This window comes from Micromys minutus (assembly GCF_963924665.1).
Source record: "Micromys minutus genome assembly, chromosome: 1".
Taxonomy (NCBI): domain Eukaryota; kingdom Metazoa; phylum Chordata; class Mammalia; order Rodentia; family Muridae; genus Micromys; species Micromys minutus.
The window spans coordinates 102901041-102907752 of record NC_137969.1 but is presented as its reverse complement, the minus strand read 5'-3'; positions in this window follow the sequence as shown (position 1 = coordinate 102907752).

The window sequence follows — 6712 nt, the reverse complement described above, 5'->3', positions numbered from 1 at the left end:
GCTGAGAGCTTTCTTTTCTATTTATTTATTGGTTAACATGCAAAGGAATGAGTTTCATTGTGATCTTTGCATACATACGTGCATACATCCATGTGTACATACATGCATATATACATACCTACATACTATTATACTTTGTCCTTGTTCCCCAACACATTGCTTTCTCCCACTCTAGCTGGTGTGTCCCCTTTTCCTAAATAGTCCCCCCTTGGTGTCCATGTGATATAATCTGCTTCCCACTCTGGTCCCTCTCCTGCCTTCTGTTGGGATTCTGTAAACCCCACCTCTCAGTTACCTAGCAACAGCCAGGTATACCCCACCCCTCAATTACCCAGCAGTGGCCAGGTATGCTCCGCCCCAGTGACCTGGACACTATAAAAGGAGCTGCTTGACCCCTCCTCTCTCTCTTGGCCTCTCCTGCCCTTGTGCTCTTGCAGCCTCCCTCTTCCCTTCCCCCTCTGTCCCACGTGCTCATGGCCGGCCTCTACTCCTCTACTTCTCTCTCTCTGCCTCTACCACCCTCTTAACTCTCTCCCATGACCTGAATAAACTCTATTCCGTACTATACTGTTGTGTGGCTGGTCCCTCAGGGAAGGGATTCCCAACATGGACCCCTCAGAGGCATCTCCCTTGCCCTCAGGCCTCGCCGCACCTCCATGGGCCATATGCCCCCCACTCTCTTCATCCTTCCCCTAACATTGGTGTCATGACTCGGATCGTTATCCTTTCACAACACTGGTGCCCTGTGACTTTTCCTTTCATTGGTGCCCCGTCATCTTTTCCTTACACCTTCCCCATCCACATCTGTATAAATGCACATCTAAATCTAAGTTATTCGTGCAAGAGAAAACAGTGCACTATCTTTCCTTCTGAGTCTGGATTACGATGCCTCCAGTAATGACCTACCTCAGCTCCATCCACCGTCCAGTAAAGGTCACAATGCCATACTATGTCACGGATAAGTAACATTCCATGTGTACCATACTTTATCCTTTTATGGGTTGATGGACATCTAGGTTGAGCCTACTACAAATAGCAGGGATAAACATGGATGGGCAAGTAACTGGACCATATGATAGTGCTACCTCATTTTTTTTTTTTTTTTAGAAACTCCTATATTAAGAAGCAGGGATTGAAGGAAAGATCATCCAAAGACTGCCTCACCTGAGGATCTGCCTCATATGTAGCCACCAAACCCAAGCACTATTGCTGATGCCAGGAAGTGCTTACTGGCAGGAACCAGATATGGATGCCTTCTCAGAGGCTCTGCCAGAGTCATACAGACACAGTTGAGGATGCTTGCAGCTAACCATCGGATTGAACAGGGGGACCCCAATGAAAGAGCTAGAGAAAGAACTGAAGAAGCTGAAAGGTTTGCTATCCCATCGGAAGAATGAAATTATCAACCAACCAAACCCTCCAGAGCTCCCAGAGACTAAAACACCAACCATTGAGCACACTTGCATATGCAGCAGAGGATAGCATTGTCTGGCATCAATGGAAGAAGAGGCCTTTGGTTCAGTAAAGGCACGTTTCCCCAGTGTAGAGAAATGCCAAAGCGCTGAGGTGAAGAGGGTGATTGGGAGAGGGAGCACCTTCATAGAAGCAAGTGGGGGGGGGAGGGAAAGGGGAGGGAATAACATTTGAAATGTAAATACAGAGAATATCTAATAAAAAAATTAAGAAAAAAAAGAAACTCCTATACTGAGTTCCATAGTGGCTGTACCAGTTTGCCACCAGCAAAGTCTGAGAGATTTTTTTTCCCATATCCTTGCCAGCATTGTTGGCATTTGACTGGAAAGAGATGGAATTTCAAAGTAATTTCAGTCCACATTTGTCTGATGACAAAGGATGTTAAGCACTTTCTGAAATGTTTCCTGGCCTTTTTATCCCTTCCTGCGAGAACTTTCCATACATTTGCCCATAATTGACTGGATCTGTGGAGTTTGGAGTATTTAATTTTTTAGCATTCCTAATATATTTCAGATATTAAACCCCTGATGGATGAATAGTTAGCCAGGTTTGTCCTCCCATTCTCTGGGCTGTCTGTTCACAGTGCTAATTATTTCATTCATTGGGGGTTTCTAATTTCATGAAATCCCACTTGTAGATGCTTGGGGTTACTTCCTGTGCTGCTGGAGTCCTTTCCAGAACTCCTTTGCCTGTGTCCGTATCTCAGCATGTCTCACCCTCACAATTCACAGTTCGAGAGTGTGGAATCTTACAGTAAGAGATTTGATCCAGGGCTGGAGAGATGGCTCAGTGGTTAAGAGTACTCACTGCTCTTCCAGAGGTCCTGAGTTCAAATCCCAGCAACCACATGGTGGCTCACAACCATCTGTAATGGGATTCGATGCCCTCTTCTGGTGTGTCTGAAGACAGTGACATATACATACACACACACACACATATATATGTATGTATATAGTACTCATAAACATAAAATAAATCTTTTACAAAAGAGGGATTTGATCCATTTAGAGAAGAGCAAGTGGTATGGGTCTAGTTTCATTCTTTTCCATGTGGATCCCCTGCTTTGCTTTGCTTTGTTCTGTTCTTCCAGCATCATTTGTCAAAGAAGCTGACCTTTCTCCAATGCTTGTTTTCGACATCTTTACCAAACACTAGGTGGCTGTAGCCGTGTGCATTTATTTGATTCCTTTCTTCAGTCCTACTGCTCTGTGTCTATTTTTGCACCACTATCACGCTGTTTTGTTCCCGTAGCTCTGGGACATAGTTTGACATAAGGCATTGCAATATCCACAGCTTTCTTTGGTCTTCTACGTAGGACTGCGTTCATTTCCGTACAGATTTCGGAAGAAATGCTTTCAGGTTTTCTCCATTTAGAATTTGGATACAAGTTGGCAATCTTTACTGTGTTGCAGTACATTCCCGCTCTTCCCAGTTTCACCAGGAATTTTATCATTAAAAGATACTTTATTAGAATATATTACATTACATTAATTATATTATTGTGATGGTTTGAATATGCTTGGTCCAGGGAGTGGCAATATTAGGAGGTGTGACCTTGTTGGAGTCGGTGTGGCCTTGTTGGAGAAAGTGTGTCACTGTGAAAGTAGACTTTGAGACCTTCCTTGCAGCTACATGAGTTCCTATTTCATTAGATCGTACCCTGGTCTTTTAATTTCTTACTATCCAACAGCTTGGGACTTCCCTGAAACCCAGGCTTCACTGTCACAGCCTCACAAAGCAACCTCTTATGGTCTCACAGTGCCTGGCCTTAGCAGCTCTCTAAAACCACAGTGGAAGAATCTAAGACCCTGTTGACACTTGGAACCTTCAAGCCAGATGCATCTGCCAGCTTGGAATTCATGCTAGCCACCCTGAATCACACTAGCAGCAGAGCTTTAACCACACTGCTTTCTGGGAGCAGAAGGTGCCTTGACCTCTCTTTCACAAACTGGGAGTTCAGCTGAGTGAGTCTCACCCCAAAGAAACCCTTCCCTTCACTCCAGGGCAGAGCCAGCCTCTCCTCAAGGTCACAAATTTCCCTAACAGTCCCAGCTTCTCAGATTGTTCTGGGCTGTAACGTTGAGTTTCCTGATGCCTTTTTTCTTTGAACTCTGCCGTTTGGATTTCTTTCTTCCCCTACTCGCTCCTTTGACTGGAGACCTGTGTAAGCAATGTCCATGAGAACCACCCCCACAGACTCGACATCACAAAGTCTTGAAATTTCCTCTGCTAGAGAAAATTTTCCATTACTATTTCATTCACCCTCAGGCAAGTCCTTAGGACATAGGCAGAAGGTAGCCATATTTTTTTACCAAAATATTATAGGAATGGCCTCTTGCCCCACTGCCGTATTAAAACTGTTGCTTCCCTCCCTCTTGATCTGGGTCCCCTGAAGTCCTCATTACTCTCAGCACTGCAGTCTTCTAGGTTCCCAGTTAACTGGCCCTGTAAGCTCTGCTTACAGCTGTCCATCACTTTCCTATTCAAAGTTCCAAAGTCTGCCACATTCCCCAAAACACTGAAACAAGACTACGGTTCTCTTTTTTTCTCTCCAAGTAAAATGTCAGATCAAAATTCATGGATGACTTAAAGTATAGAAAAGGTAATGCTCTTCTCCCATCCTTTTGGGGTGCTGGCAAACAAGAGCCAAGTGCCTTTCAGGGTGGGTCCCTAAAGTGTGGTCAGGGACTGCAGTAGGAGGCAGGCCTGGGTTCAGACCGGCTGGCCATGGAATTCACACCATCCTTTCTGTGAGATCCCTGCCACTTCCACCCCCTCCATAATGACCTTTCCACCATGTGTTCACGAATGAATGTCAGTGTGCTCACACTGGGTGACATCCGCCAGAATTGAGTGTAATAGTTAAAGCTAACAATTAGATCCAACCTAAAATTATCTGGTAAAAGAGATTCAACCAAGAATTATCTATATTGGGTTGACCTGTGGGCACGTCTGTGGAGTGATTGCCTTAGTTAAGTGATACGGGGAGACCCAGCCTACTTGGGCAGCACCATTTCCTCAAGAGAGGATCCTGAACTGTGTAGCTACAGAGAACCAGCTGAGTATAAAGTAAATGAGCATGTGTATATACACTGTTCTCCGTTCTTGACTGTGGGCATGATGTAACAGGCTGTTGGAAGCTCCTGCCTTGACTTCCCCACAATGATGAACTATATAACCTGGACTTAGGAGCTCCGACAAACCCTTTTTCATCTAAGTTGTCCTTCGTCAGAGTGTTTTATCACAGCAACAGAAACGAAGCTGGAACAGGGTGGAAGTGTCTGTTGGGAATGCCAAGTGGACAGTGGTCCATGTAGCAAGAGGGTAGGCTCAGGAAAAGGGCGAATATTCAAAAGTTACAGTATCAGTAGGATCTACTTTGCTGAAATAAATGAAGTTTGTTTGCCACTTTAATCATTGCTGTACACAGTGTTTAAACCAAAGTACAAAACTCTAACAAACTGTTTAGAGTGGTACACAGGGCATGCCCCTCCTCTCTCTACAGAATTTTCTTAACTGGGCAAATGTTTAAATTCACATGACTCCATCCATGCTAGGAAAAAAATGCTAATTGGCCACCAAGTGCTTGCGAATGTGCTTAAAATATATTTTTATATATATTTAAGATATATATATATATATATGTATATATATTACAGGTTTAAAATAGCGAGGTTTTGTGACAAGACTTCGGGTGCAGGGTTGTTACAAACACACACTGAAAAGAAATTTGGAAAACCAGTTGTGGCGCATTCATCTCTTGAGCACACAGAGCAGGGTGGCTGTAATTATTCCAATGTGAAATTCCTGCAGACTCCTCCTGCCTGCTTCCTCTCAGCAAGTCACAATGCGTTTCCATGGCAACTCTGTTGCTAAGGGGGGACCCCATAAGTACATCAGTGTGGTGTCTGCAGCCTGGAGAGGGTGTTAGCCTGAGAGGCCTTGTTGGCAGGCAGATTTACATTTCCTTTAGACTTCTCCCTCCAAACATCAGTGCCTTCACTAGAGAGGCCTCTCTTCCTGGACTAGAGGGAAGGAGTTCCCACTATCTGCTGCCTGGTGTCCCCTTACTACAGCATCAGCTTTCTGTTAGAAACCTTTTCTCATTCTCTTGTGTCTTCAGCACATGAATCCGAAGACAAACCAGTAACTGCAGTTACGAGCATCCCCAAAATGCCACACGAGACCTGTTTTGTTGAACATTTTTAAATGGCAAGGAGAACCTAAACATAAGCCTTTGCAACAAACGGCATTTTGAATCATTAATCTGAAAGATTTTAAATAGTAAATGTTTAGAAAGCCCCAAATGAAGCAAATCAAAATATTTTTGAAGTCTCCCTTTCAATGTCTCTGAAATCATATCCTGGCAGGCAGATTGTAACATTCCATCAGAAATCCTGATTGCGGTCCAGAACCTTCCACCAAGCCAACTTTCGCTGACTGCTTTATTTGTTGTTGGTAATTCCTCTAACTGGCCTGTGTCCAGGTTCCTGTTTCTTTAGCTCCAGATGACCACATAAAGAGAAAGGACCACACTGACAGTCCCAAGGCAGGTGTTTTTGGTGAGGGGTGAGAGTGGAGATGGAGGGGTCATGCTGGGGAGGAGAGGGAGAACAGGGGAGAGCAGAGAAATCTCTGTGAGCAAAGTGCTTGCTATACAACAACAAACGTACCTGAGCTTAGGTCCTCAGCATCCATATAAAACTCTGGTATGACAGTGCAGGTACCCATAATCTTAGCATTGGGAGAAACACAGACCAGCCCCTAAAACCTATTCTACACAGGCTCACCACAGCCCAGACGGGGAGGGGTGCTGTCTATCTTGAAAGCATATTACCCTGAACATCATGTTGGCCCTGCCCTCAAATGCCAGATCACTCCCTCATTGACAGGAGATGACTACAGTGTCCAGCTCCTGAGCCCGAATTCCTATAAAGCCAGATTCATGTCCCATGGTGCAACTTGAGAAGGCATATATGATCAGAAGGAAGTCACAAACAGGCAAGCCCAGGCCCCCCAAAGGGATGTCAAAGTAAGTGCCAAAAAAAAAAGAAAAAAAAAAAGCCTCATTTGGCCCAGAGTGAACACTGGTTCCTAGGGACTCACTCCTCCCATCTCCTCTGTTGCTTGGATACCTGTTATCTCACCCCATGCCCACCAGGACTTTGAAAAGTATAAAATGGAGCAGAGCCCTAACATGGCAGAAACGTCTTTCTTGGAGACTCGGAGTACCCTAGTA